Source organism: Staurois parvus, unplaced genomic scaffold (assembly GCF_062004578.1).
Source record: "Staurois parvus isolate SC_StPar_1 unplaced genomic scaffold, SC_StPar_1.0 ptg000530l, whole genome shotgun sequence".
NCBI lineage: Eukaryota > Metazoa > Chordata > Amphibia > Anura > Ranidae > Staurois > Staurois parvus.
Window position 1 is genome coordinate 1,010,762 of NW_028318326.1, and position 14,459 is coordinate 1,025,220.

Sequence of the window (14,459 nt, forward strand, 5' to 3'; positions counted from 1 at the left end):
TATTGTGAACACGTGACCAGCAGCAGAGGGCTATAAGCTCCTCCTGCTTATGTTTCCCTGCAGACAGGCTGGAAAAGAGCTGGGTCATGTGACCGCTGTATATCCATCAGGAAAAAGGTACTTGGTTCATTTTTTTTTTTGTTTTTTTTTAAATTAAAATTATTACAGGGCCATCATCCACAATCAAAAAGAAAGAACGATGTAAATTAAACAGTGTGTGTTTAGTATCACTTTAAGTGTTGTTCTTTCCTTTTTTTGATTGTGTATGATGATGTCATTCTTTGTGGTCTCTGTGGGACATAACATGTGGTTGCTGTGTAATTTTCTGTGTTGTTAATTTAAACTCGACGTCTTGTATTTTTAGCTTTGTCTCTGAAACTTTTTTTTTTTTTTTCTGTCCTTGCGGCAGTCGACCGCAAAACCAAACTTACAAGTATAGCTGTTGTCACTTTTTTTCTCTTTTTGAATAATGTAAAAATGAGTGTGTCTAGATCTTCTGAACCCATATCTGTAAACATACTTCATTTGATTGGTAGCTCTTGCTGAGATTCTAGTTTCAGGCACAGGTAGGTAAGTAATAGATAGTTCTTGCAGAACCCTGGCAACACTTAAGCAGCTAGAGACTGTTTTCTTCTCTTGCCTGCTGCTGTTCAGGTGTCATAGGAGCCACATTCTTTCTTTAGAGATGACACACCAACGATGAGAAGCAAGTGAAAAGCTGAAATAAGATGTAATTGTCCTATTCCTTTTTCCTGCTATCGACCTGAAATATATATTATTGCAGACCTAAATGGCTCAAATTTTGGTTATGAAAGCAACAAGTTACATTTGGGCTGCTGGCCTCCATTACAAAAAAAAAAATCATCCTGACTTTTGGCCACATGCCAGAGCTCAGGGGCTGGGGCCGCTCCAGGGTGGACACTGAGGAGGAGGAATGTAGCAACAAATTATAGAGTGATGTAGAGTTAATTCAGTTTAGCATGACGCCACTTTATTCAATACTACTTTCATGTGATGGGCCCAAGTACAGAAGTCCTTAGAAGAACAGTGGCTTGCATACTGACAAGACGATTGGTACAAAGGTAACCTGAAATATTTCTCTTTATTTGCAATTTCTTGTAATGTTTTCGTAGATGGCAGACAGTCTAGTGACTTTTTACAATCCCTGTTAAAGTTTTCTTATCTGTTGTATTTAGTTTATTGTGTAATTAGACCATAAATATAACTGATAAGATCATGTTTTTGAAGCAGCAGGTGTCTGCATTCACTTTAGTCCAATCACTTTTTTTTTTTTTTAGGGTTTTTTTTTTTTTTAAATATAGTTAATTGAGGTGACTATTTAACCCCTTGGTGCAGAGGGTACACAAATATGCGGCCCCACTGGACTGGGCTTTTTTCCATGGGGCCGCATATTTGCGTATCTATCTTTGTGTTGCGTGTGCGCCCTCAGCACAGAGACCGGGGTCTCACTGAGAGCCCCGGATCCTGAACGGATGATCGGGATCTGGAATTCCCAATTCTGGGACACCTGATTGTTGTGATTGCCTCTAATTGACTCTCAGTGATCAGTCACTGTGAGGCCTTCCCCCATGTTTTCCCTTTGAATGGAGGAAAGAAATATACATTGTATCTCTCTCTCTCTCTGTCCTTGCTGAGAGAAAAAAAAAGACAACAGTGTGCTTTAAAAAAATAAAAATAAAAAACCTAGTTCAATGTTTGATCTATGTCAGTGCCAGGGTTAGTGTTGAGGTCAGGGTCAGTATTTTTTTCCTTGGTCTTGGGTAGGCTATATACAGTATCTCACAGAAGTGAGTATACCCCTCACATTTTTGTAAATATTTTATCTCTTCATGTGACAACACTGAAGAAATGACACTTTGCTACAATGTGACGTAGTGAGTGTACAGCTTGTATAACAGTGTAAATTTGCTGTCCCCTCAAAATAACTCAACACACGGCTATTAATGTCTAAACCGCTGGCAACAAAAGTGAGTACTGTGAGATAGTGTGTGTGTATGTGCGTATATATATATATATATATATATATATATATATATATACAGTGGGGATCGAAAGTTTGGGCACCCCAGCTAAAAATTTGTATTAATGTGCATAAAGAAGCCAAGGAAAGATGGAAAAATCTCCAAAAGGCATCAAATTACAGATTAGACATTCTTATAATATGTCAACAAAAGTTAGATTTTATTTCCATCATTTACACTTTCAAAATAACAGAAAACAAAAAAATGGCGTCTGCAAAAGTTTTGGCACCCTGCAGAGTTAATATCTTGTACTGCCCCCTTTGGCAAGTATCACAGCTTGTAAACGCTTTTTGTAGCCAGCCAAGAGTCTTTCAATTCTTGTTTGAGGTATCTTTGCCCATTCTTCCTTACAAAAATCTTCCAGTTCTTTGGGATTTCTGGGCTGTCTGTCACGCACTGCTCTTTTAAGGTCTATCCATAGATTTTCAATTATGTTGAGGTCAGGAGATTGTGAAGGCCATGGCAAAACCTTCAGTTTACGCCTCTTGATGTAATCCCCCGTGGATTTCGAGGTGTGTTTAGGATCATTATCCATTTGTAGAAGCCATCCTCTCTTTAACTTCAGCTTTTTCACAGATGGCATCAAGTTACCATCCAAAATTTGCTGAAGTTTTATTGAATCCATTTTTCCTTCTACTCGTGAGATGTTCCCTGTGCCACTGGCTGCAACACAACCCCAAAGCATGATTGATCCAACCCCATGCTTAACAGTTGGACAGAGGTTCTTTTCATTAAATTCTGTGCCCCTTCTTCTCCAAACGTACCTTTGCTCATTCCAGCCAAAAAGTTCAATTTGAACCTCATCGGTCCACAGAACTTGTTTCCAAAATGCATCAGTCTTGTCTATATGTTCATTTGCAAAGTTCAAACGATGATTTTTGTGGTGAGGACGTAGAAGAGGTTTTCTTCTGATGACTCTTCCATGAAGACCATATTTGTACAAGTATCTCTTTATAGTGGAATAGTGTACCACAACTCCAGTGTCTGCCAGATCTTTCTGGAGGGATCGTGCAGTCAAACGTGGGTTTTGAATTGTTTTTCTCACAATCCTGCGAGCTGTTCTGTCTGATATTTTTCTTGGTCTTCCAGATCTTGCTTTAACTTCCACTGTTCCTGATGACTGCCATTTCTTAATTACATTTCGAACAGAAGATATTGACATCTGAAAACGCTTTGCTATCTTCTTATAGCCTCCTCCAGCTTTGTGAGCGTCAGCTATTTTCAGTTTCAGTTTTCTAGACAACTGCTTAGAAGAACCCATGGTGCTGATTGTTGTGGCAAGGTCAGATGAGTCTGGGCATTTAAAACCTTTGAGATTGACATCACCTGGTCTTCCCAGTCGATGATTGAGAACAATCCATGACACTGGCATGTCTCAGCTTTGCAAAGGGGGCAGTGCATGCTATAAATTCTGCAGGGTGCCCAAACTTTTGCAGATGCCATTTTTTTGTTTTCTGTTATTTTGAAAGTGTAAATGATGGAAATAAAATCTAACTTTTGTTGACATATTATAAGAATGTCTAATCTGTAATTTGATGCCTTTTGGAGATTTTTCCATCTTTCCTTGGCTTCTTTATGCACATTAATACAAATGTTTAGCTGGGGTGCCCAAACTTTCGATCCCCACTGTATATATATATATATATATATATATATATATATATATATATATATATATATATATATATATATATATTTTTTTTTTATTTGTGTTTTTGGTAGGATAAAAAGAAAGTTCTCGGCTGTATGACGGGTACAAACAACAACTAATATGCACATATGTGGTATCGCTGCGATCGTCAGGAGCAGGAGAATTTTTTGGGGGTGGTTTTAAGTTGTATTTTATGGTAGTAGCAAGAAATTTACAACTAAATTTAGCAAAATCAGTTTTTTTTTCCGACTGTTTTTGGTAAATTTTCCTTTGATAAAAAAAAATCAGGAGATATCCATTACCATTTACCACCAAATGAAAGCCCAATTTGTCCTAAAAAAACTAGGTATAATCCACCTGGATGCACAAAGTAGTTGTGTTGATATGTGCGGTTTTATTAACACATGTCAAAGTTGCAAACCTTTGCTTTTTACCCTTAGGCGCGAAGGGATTAAAATGGATCTAAACTATGATATATTATTGAATATTTAACAGTTTCAAAAGCTGTTTTAATAGGTTACTTCTCCTTTCTGTGTTTTTTCTACATCCTTTCTGCAAAAAGCTGTAAGGTGGTTGACCTTGCACCATCCTGGCTAAATGGCAGGGTGAGACACCACTGCTAGGGGGGAGAGAGAGTTCACTGTGCATTAGCAAATTTAAATGAGCTAGGAGTGGGCTGCTGAGGGAAAACTTTGGGGATTTTTTTTTTCTTGGAAAAATTGAAGAAAAGTGAACTTGGGTCACCTGTTACAGCTCTGCGATTTGTGTTTGATTTCAGCGCGATTTCAGGTGCAATTTCTGAAAACTTTATTGTGACTTGTGAAGATTTTTAACGATTTCTTACAATTTGCTTTGCAATTTCCATTATATTCTATGTATGTGACATCGGAATAAACTGCAGAAAAAGTAATGCAAGAACTACTTTAGAAAATGTGCTGCAGCAAATCTCATGTTAGGACACTGGACACGTTCATTAGATGCGATTTTAATTTGCAAATCGGACCTGAAATCGCACCGATATGACCAGGCACTTAATGGTAAATGTAAAGCTCAGACATATCTGAATGGAAAAAGTAAAGCACAGACATATCTGAACAAAGCACATATTTCTATAGTGTTTACTTGCCTCTCTCCAAAGCACTAACTGACATTTCTCCCTGCTGTCTAGCTCTTCTGGTCTGGTCTTCTGTCTAGTTCTGGTATCTGCATATGTCACGTCTGACAAGTTTTCCTGACACCAAGAGCGACTGTGCGCTGTGTGAAGGGGGATGTGTCCCTTCCCTCCAGTCAGCTATCAGAACTCTTTGTATAGTGTTTAATTGCAGCTCCCCATCCCCTGCTTTGTGAGTGTTTGTGAAAAATCCTTTTGATCTGAGTTTTACAAGGATTTGCAGGACAAATGGGTGCAAATAAACAGGTACAACATATTCATTTCTGTGTATCACCTGAGCCCAGTCTCTTCATTGAGTATAGGTAAGCCCTCTTTCACATGGGCGTCGCCTGTTCAGTCTAGTTTTTTCTTTGAAAAAACTGATTCAGTTTACTGATCATAATCAGTTTTTGCATCAGTTTTCAGTTCAGCATATGTCAGTTTGCTCAGTTTTCACTTACATTTAGTTCAGGTCAGTTTAAATCAGTTTACATCTATTTGACAAAATTATAAACAAAAAAATGTCATGCCTAAAAATGGACATAAACGGAACGGGTGTAAACTGATGGCTGTCGTTTACATCCGTTCCATTTTAGTGGATCTGGACGGAACTTTGTCTGTTTAAAAAAAAAAAAAAAAAAAAAGGACTGTAACGGACATAAATGTAAACATATGGTAAATGGATAATCATCCATTCACATCCGTTGGTCCATAGAAATACTTTGTGTCCGTTTTTATCTGTCTGCGTCTGAGAAAAAAATCCATTGCAATTGTGTACTGCATAGTGCTTTAAGAAGCTAAGGCCCCTTTCAGATGGGGCGGACCTGCCAGCGGATCTGTTGCTCAATGGGGGATCTCTCCGCTGATCCCCGCTGAGCAAGCAGATGACAGGTCTGTGTCCGCTCCGCTCTGCTGCTGCAGAGCGAACACACACACAGCCTGCTTTTTCCTGTTGGGTGCTTGGATGGAAACGGACCCTGTCTGTTTCCACCCTACTGTCATCCGATCCGATGGACAGATGGGGAACGGATCCCCATCCCTTTGTTTTTGGCGTACAGGATCGGATGCCAGCGGGTGTCAGCATACACTTGTCTGCTGACACCTGCTGGTCCATAGAGGTCTATGGATGGTCGGATCGGGTCCGCCTGAAAAACTGCAAGGCGGACCCAATCGGACCGTCGGTGTGAAAGGGGCCTTAATGTTGGCTAGTTAGGAAGGGTTTAAATTTACTTTTGATCTTTAAATATGAAGACGCTCATAGACTTAATAGCAGAGATGGTTAACTTTCTTGATATACAGTGCCTAAAGTGGGGCCACTGACCTCCCCAAAGGGCTGCTCATAATATTCAGTAATACTGTGCAATGCTACAGAAAGCTATCAGAGACTGGTGGCACATTACATGTGACTGCTATTACAGGGCAATAGGAAGCACAAATTCATGTACACTATGTTGCCAAAAGTATTGGGGTGCCTGCCTTTACACGCACATCCCAGTCTTAGTCTGTAGGGTTCAATATTGAGTTGGGCCACCCTTTGCAGCTATAACAGCTTCAACTCTTCTGGGAAGGCTGTCCACAAGGTTTAGGAGTGTGTCTATGGGAATGTTTTGACCATTCTTCCAGAATTGCATTTGTGAAGTCAGACACTGGTGTTGGACTAGAAGGCCTGACTCGCAGTCTCTGCTCTAATTCATCCTAAAGGTGTTCTACCGGGTTTAGGTGCAGGCCAGTCAAGTTTCTCCACCCCAAACTCGCTTATCCATGTCTTTTATGGACCTTGCTTTGTGCACTTGTACGCAGTCATGTTGGAACACGAATGGGCCATCCCCAAACTTCTCACAAAATTGGGAGCATGAAATTGTACAAAATGTCTTGGTATGCTGAGTTCCCATCACTGGACCTAAGGTGCCAAGTCCAACCCCTTAAAAAAAAACAAAAACACTATAATCCCCCCTCCACCAAACTTTACACTTGGCACAGTGCAGTCAGGCAAGTACCGTTCTCCTGGTAAACACCAAACCCAGACACATCCATTGAATTGCCAAACAGAGAAGCATGATTTGTCACTCCAGAGAACACATCGCCACTGCTCTAGAGTCCAGTGGCGGTGTGCTTTACACCACTGCATCTGGCGCTTTGCATTGCACTTGGTGAGATAAGGCTTGGATGCAGCTGCTTGGCCATGGAAACCCATTCCAGGAAGGTCTCTACGTACTGTTGTGCTAATCTAAAGGCCACATAAAGTTTGGAGGTCTTTAGCTATTGACTCTGCAGACAGTTGGCGACTTCTGTGCGCAATGTGCACTTCAGCATATGCTGACCCCGCTCTGTCATTTTGCAGGGCCTACCACTTGGTGGCTGAGTTGCTGTTGTTCCCAGTTGCTTCCACTTTGTTATAATACCACTAACAGTTGACCATGGAATATTTACTAGCAAGGAAATTTCACGGATGAACTTATTGCACAGGTGGCAACCTATCACAGTACCATGCTTGAATTCACTGAGCTCCTGAGAGTGACCCATTCTTTCAAAAATGTTTGTTTGTAGACCTAAGTACTTGATTTTATACACCTGTGGCCATGGAGGTGATTGAAGCACCTGAATCCAATGATTTGGAGGGGTGTACCAATACTTTTGGCAATATAATGTACCGTATGTAAGGTCCCCAAAGGCTGCACAATAAGTGTCAGAGGGCTGCAGGTTGGACACCAGAGCTTTAGAGAATTGTCAGATGCACAGGCATCTGCTAGCTCACCAGCATACTTAGTGGAGAGAACATGGGGTGGAGTGAAGTTCTGGTGTTGGATTTTCAGTGCTGGAATAATATGCCCATTCAGTTATTGAACAGAAGGTGAGAAGAAATCTAACTGAGTCCCTGATGGCAGTAAACTTGATAGAGGTTCTGACCTTTACCTAATCTATCCAAAATAAAAAAAGTTTGTAGTATAGATACTTTAACACTAGTCTGGTCCGTCATGGTTTGTTAAATGCTCAATACGTTAAGGGAGTCCATTCATTTGAAAGTGCTGCCTACGTAGCCACAACAGACTGAAAATCACTCCTGCAGAATTTTCAAAACCGTGTTACATGGTAGCCAGTTACAGCATGTTGCAGTGCACTAGGAAGGTGCAGCAGGGTGCCATTAAGAATGGACTGCACTGCACCAACAATCGTTACTGCAGTGCACTGGTGTGAAGGGGTTCTTATAGTAGTTGAACACATAGATCTTAACCTTATCATTATCAAGCAGCATCTCTGCAAGCTGTTCTGGTGTTTATTTTATAGTTGTAATAGTTTAAATGAATTGACCTTTGTAGATATGTGGTTGGAATCTTACGATTATCCAGGACCAGGCATATCCCAGGAGCTGTAGAAAACAAACTGAATAAAGGCATAAATGTTTGTGGGTACCACTAAATGAAGTAGGTACTGTCCAGTAACCAAAAAAATCTTATGAAAAAAAGAACAATGTGCACAGAGTGTTCACAAAAAAAGTGGTTACATAAAGGGCAAGGCGGTATACCAGCACGTAATCATGTAATGCTTTTATTAGCAAAATTGCAGTATCAAACAGTTTAATGAAGACTGCACAATAGCCATCGCCTCACCTGTGACCAGTATACAAAATACAACCTAAAAACAAAAATAAATATAAAAATAAGACATCATGGCTAGGCCAAAATGCATGGTATGCTGAATGGGCAATGACTGAATTGTCTTCTGCCAAAACAGCAAACACATTGGGGTGCACCACCGGGATATAATTGTAAACCAGATGAATTGTAAATCAATACAAATAGTCCAACTGTATATATGATGGCAATATGCTGGAACGGATGTAAATCCGAATCTATCACAATATGTGAATTATCACAGGCCCAGATATGGAATAAGTCACTTGGTAAAGCAGTTCCTGGTAATAGAACAAGGCAAGCAGAGTCAATATTCAAAACTGTGTGTAAAAGTGGTGACAAAATAAAGGCACTGAGATCAACCTGGATGAAGCATAACCTTCTCAGCAGGTCACTTAATTAAGTATGAATGACTTCGATGCAAGTCATGCAATGATGATCCTAAAGAAATCCTCATGGGATTAATAGGTAATTGGTATAGCGTTGTTGTATCCTTGGTGTGAAGTGCTGTGTTGTCCAGGTATGAGTGGAGTGTAACAACTCACCACCTGCTTGGCCAGTTTTAAACAAGGCTCACCCTTTCAGGGTTTGACAAATTATTGAGGGTAATCGGTATGGCAGCTGCCATATCGGGACTCCTATAGGCAGAGCCCTGCCTCCAGATAGGTGTGCCGTCTCAGTGGTCTGCACTAGAAATTTGCCGTGACTCGTGTTACCGCCCGGAACAAGGTGCGTAGACCCGGTGAACACTACCAGCCGTGACGTCACCGCGTTTTCGCCGATAGGCGTATTTTACTCAGCTTCGTCAGGACCAATGGGAGACAAGTTAGCACGATCATTTATAGCAAGCAACTCTGCCCATTTATGTCAATCATATGTTGCTAACACACCCATTGGTATCTCATTAAAAACGGTCAATACAATTATTCCACACACTTCTAGGTGAATCAGAGGGCAAATTAAATAATAATCTTAGGGTGAATAAAAGAAAAGAAAATATGCAATACTAGCATACAAGGTATTTGACTACCGAAAATAATTTCATGGGACCGGTTAAAACCCCCTAAGATCCCAATTTTTAGTTTTGCAGAAAGACTTGGAGATCTAATTCCACATTTAACCCTTTAGGATACAGAGTATTCAGTTTATAAATCCTATGTTTTTCATGTTTTAACAATTCCCTATGGAAATATCCTCTTCTCAATGGGAAATTAAGGGCATAGAAACCTTTTACTTTGGTCCCCTCCAACTTACTACCATGGAATTTCAGGAAATGTTGAGCCAGGTTACTGTCTGATTCTTTGACTTTATAGCCGTAAAATCTTTACCTATACGTATTTTAAGTTGCCTCTTCATTTTCCCCACGTAAATCTTATTACATGGGCAAATCAACATATAGAGCACTTTAGATGTAGAACAATTAATAAGGCTTTGAATTCTGTATTGAACATTATTGTCAGAATCTGAAAATATGTCTGTGCGGTCAACATATCTATACATCTGACATTTACCACAGCTAAACATTCCTTTTGAACGTGATGTTAACCAAGTAATCTGCTCTATAAGGTTATAGTCAGAATGGATTAGGAGGTCGCCAAGATTTGGAGCTCTCCTCGCCGCCATCTGTGGGTAGTCACCCACTATTTTTCTTAGTTTAGGGCATTCCATGAGTATCCTCCAATGTTTTTCTAACACCTTTTTAATTTCTTTCCACTGTGCTCCATATTGAGTTATCATCCTAACTGGTTGGGATTTTTGACTCATTTCATTAGTATCTTTTTTAGGGGCCAGTAGTGTCTTCCTTTCAGTTCCATGCTTTCCTTATTTGGGAATGTGAGTAACCACGCTCTCTAAACCTCTTATAGAGGTCTCGTGCTTCTAGCTTAAAGTCATTGATATCAGAACAATTCCTGCGACACTGCAGGAATTGACCAATTCGAATATCATTAATAAGAGAACATAGGTGGTGACTCCCAGCCTCTAATAATGTATTTGCTGCCGTTGGTTTCTGATTTGTGGCCAGTTTAGCATTCTCATATCTAATGTTAAGATCCAGAAAGGAGATTTTAAATCTATCATAGACACAAGCTTACTGTTCATTGCGTTGTAATTCAGTTCCTCTATGAATAGATTTAAATCCTCAACACTCCCTTTTCGAACAAGAACTACATCATCGATATATCTCAGCAAAATGTTACCATGAGTGAGAAATAGTGATGATCTGTATACCAGCTGCTCCTCCCAGTACCCCAAGTGTAAGCAGGCATAAGCTGGGGCCCAAGGTGCTCCCATACAAGTGCCTCTAATTTGTTGATAGAAGCTATTATTGAACTGAAAAAAGTTGTTATGCAAAGCAAAATCCAAAAGTTCAACAAATTAATTTTGCCCGCCCATATCAGGGTAATACATCTCCAGGAAGTAGCAGATGACTTTCTGTCAACATTCCTGGGGAATGGGCGTATAGAGAGATTCAACATCCACTCCTACTAGAATGGAATTCTCATCAATTGCGAGTCCCTGAATTTTTGCCAGAACATCCTTGTATCGCTGACATAAGATTTTAAATTCGGGACCATTTCCTTAAGAAATCTACATATTTACCTGTTCTCTCAAGAGGTCCATTAATAGTTGAGACTTTTGGCCAACCCGGTGGATTTTGTAAGTCCTTGTGGATTTTAGGGATTACATAAAAGGTTGGATAGTTAAACTCATCCACCCTCAAGTACTCAAGGTCTTTCCTAGTGAGTAGTTTAGTTTCTTTCTCTAGAGTTAACATAGAGTTAAGTTTTTTTTAACCAGGATGGGGAATGGATTTTCAGATAATTTACGGTATGTATTCAGATCTCTTAGTTGGCATTTAACTTCCTTCACATAATTTTCTTCTATCAGTATTACCACGTTTCCCCCTTTTTATCACTTCTTTTTATTATAATATCCCTTGCCTCTCTTTGCAGTTCTTTTAGAGCTCTCCTCTCACGCTTGGTGAGATTATCACCAAGGGGCATTTTCCACTTCAAAGATTTTAAATCAGTTGATACAAGGTCTAGAAACATGGCAATCCAGCTATTACTACGAATTTTAGGCATTCTAGTTGATCTTATTTTTAAATCTACTTCCCTTATGGGATATACTTGATCACCCTCATCATCATCCTCATTCACTCCACCTTTCTCAGCTAGGGAAATCAGCATTTCAGGAGTTTCTCTGTCTTCAATGGATGTCTCTGGTATACACACAGATGGATCATCTGTTTTTTCATGTATCAGTCTGAGAAAAACCTTCCTCAGAAATAGATTCACATGTTTGAATACTTCAAATTCATCCATTGAAATCATAGGGGAAAAAGACATACAGTCATTTTATATGTTCCTGTTTTAAAGGAAACTCAGATTAATATCCCAGGAGCTGGCATGCTCAAGGTGCCTAAAACTAAAATAACTGGTTCCTAAATTTTTAAAGCCTTTTCTGTTGTTTCTCAAAACATGTTCCTTGGCTTCCTAAACCTTCCAGATGGCTCTTGGATGGTAGTATTGTCTGGGTTATACGTTCATTTGCCCACGCTTACCATTATTCTTGACCAGCACACATGTTTAAAAGCCTTCTGAATGTCTTTACTGTAAGCACTGGCCTGGCAGACAAAACAAGATAACAATTATTAGTGGTTGTTTACAGAGAGTAAATGGTGCTCCCTGGCAGCACCACGGCATTAGTGTAGGCAGTCAGAGATGGAGCTTAGTTTCTGAGCCAGTATTTCATTATCACGTAGCTTTAAGTTAATGATGCTAAGCAGCGGAGCGTCTGTAAAACATATTCTATCCTTATGAAGCTGTAGGCTAACTGCCGATCTACTGATCACAGTTTGATGATTTAACATTGAAGGCAGCACAAGGATAAAGAGCAGACTTGTTTATCTTCCTTCTCCTCTAAATGAGTTTTTACTAGTTGCCTAAATGATATGTATAGGTCTACTAAAAATGCAGGTCTTTATTAAGCTGGCCATAGATGGATCAGAATTCGGCAGGTTCAGCAGGGAGTGCGGTGGCACACAGAGGCGCGAGATCTGCACTCTGTCCTCCTCTCTACTTCCAACTAAGACAAGGTGGGGGCAGAAACGACGGGGGTGCCACAGCTGCAGGAGAGATGTAAGGGCCACGTGAAATGGCCAGCAGCGGGCCTTATGCTTGACATGTGTTATAAGCGCATCAGCACTAAAACATTTCTATTAGTCCCCCTGCCAGGCTCCACAAATACAGTTAGGTCCATATATATTTGGACACAGGCACAATTTTAGTTTTTTTTCAGGTATTTACCAAAACATATTCAAGCTATAGTTATATAATGGATATGGGCTGAAAGTGCGCACTCTCAGGTTTAATTTGAGGGTTATGTACATCCAAACTGGAGGAAGGGTTTAGGAATTACAGCTCATAAGAGTAGCCATCCCCACTTTTTCAAGGGATTTTGCCAGTGAAGTCCACCTGGTGCAGCTTCCTGTAATTGTTCAGAACTGATGGTGTACTGCTTGTGAATTCTGAGCAGAGTTGCCTTTTTATGTAGGCTGTGCCTGAATGCACTACAGTGAGCTGAAGTTTAGCAGGGGGTGTGGCCATCAGCATTTTACTGCTGATTCACAGGCCTGGCGCTTGTCAATCAGCACCTGGCCACACCTAGTCCTGCTCACTTTTTCTGTTTCTCCTTTGCTGCCTTGACTTTAGCAAGCAAACAATTTTCATCGGTTGAGATCAGCAAGGGAGCAAGCATCTCCACAGAGGTAATAGAAAGGCTTTCCTGCATGACTCTACTGCTATTGATGTTGCTAGCAGTAGAATTGGCTGTTTGACCTCATTCTTAAAAGTATGGCTATTTTAATGTTAATACACTAGAGTGAAATTACATCACGTGGTTTACTAAAAAAAAAAGTCATGTGGATTATGTTGGACACAGACTGCTCTCCTATGGATAACTGTGGTCAGTGCCATTACTTTTACAATTTTATTTTTTTCCTCTAAATTTTATATTTGGCTTTTCTAGGACATTTTATCTTTGCACACTATTCAGCTACATAGAAGGAAATAAGCTCAGTTTGCACATGACTGGTTGGTGCACTTCACTGCTCGTTGCACATTTGTATTATATCTCCCCCACAGAGATGGTTGACGGCACAAACGTTAATGGAGTGCAGGCACTGTGTATCCCGATCCTCTCTCGGTATGTGATATCTCAGCATCTGCAGAAGAAGTTCTGTACGCCTTTCAGAGGAACAGAAATAATATATTCTGTATTTGTACCCTTGCTTTACAATTGCTGGCTCTCTGAATAGTTTTTTTTTTTTTTTTTTTTTTCCAATGTCCTTTCTACATATTGAGCCAAAACATTAGGCAAACTGAAATGTGATCATTCCAATCTGCTTTAAAGCTGTTCTTGGTTTAAGACCATAGTTGGAATCTATAAAATACAGTATCTAAAGCACTTTGCTCTTCCTCTATTATAAATTAATCCAGTGACTACAGTTCATAAGATACATAAAGCAACTCAGTATCAACTAATCGTATAACAAAATCTGCAGCACTTACACCGTTATGCCCCAATTGACATGAAATTTTCACCATATGTTGATAATGGTAGACAAAGCAGACAAGCTGATAAAAAGTAATATGTAGTGAGCGCTCTCAAATGTATACAGCAGCTAGAACACTTCAGGTAACCACAATACCTATAAAATATACGTATATCAATTGTAACAAACAACAGTGCAGCGCTTCAAGAATTGATAAATGGATGAAGAAAAAATGTACATATGTAGAGTCTATGCAATATCCGCGGTATTGTCTGATGAATATACTTCCAAAGTATGTACTGCCTCGAGATAACAGCAATGCGCACTCACCGGAAACGCATGGAATATGCGCATATAGGAGTAATCATCCCGGGTGTCCGATCCGACGAAGATCGAGTGGTGGGCGTCCTATTCACGGTGGGTCATC

General features: G+C 40.0%; 1 protein-coding gene across 2 annotated transcripts in view; it reads left to right on the forward strand.

Annotated features, from left to right (window-relative positions):
- The window catches only part of SESTD1 (SEC14 and spectrin domain containing 1), a 187,768-nt gene that overhangs the window by 27,448 nt on the left and 145,861 nt on the right, over positions 1-14,459 (forward strand). Inside the window, exon 1 of one of the 2 annotated variants that reach the window (XM_089690386.1) lies at positions 1,011-1,082. The exons of the other annotated variant lie outside the window; for it this stretch is intronic. The gene's annotated coding sequence lies outside the window, so the exon portion shown is untranslated. Of the gene's footprint in view, positions 1-1,010; positions 1,083-14,459 lie in introns of those variants that run through there. 2 annotated transcript variants of the gene reach the window in all.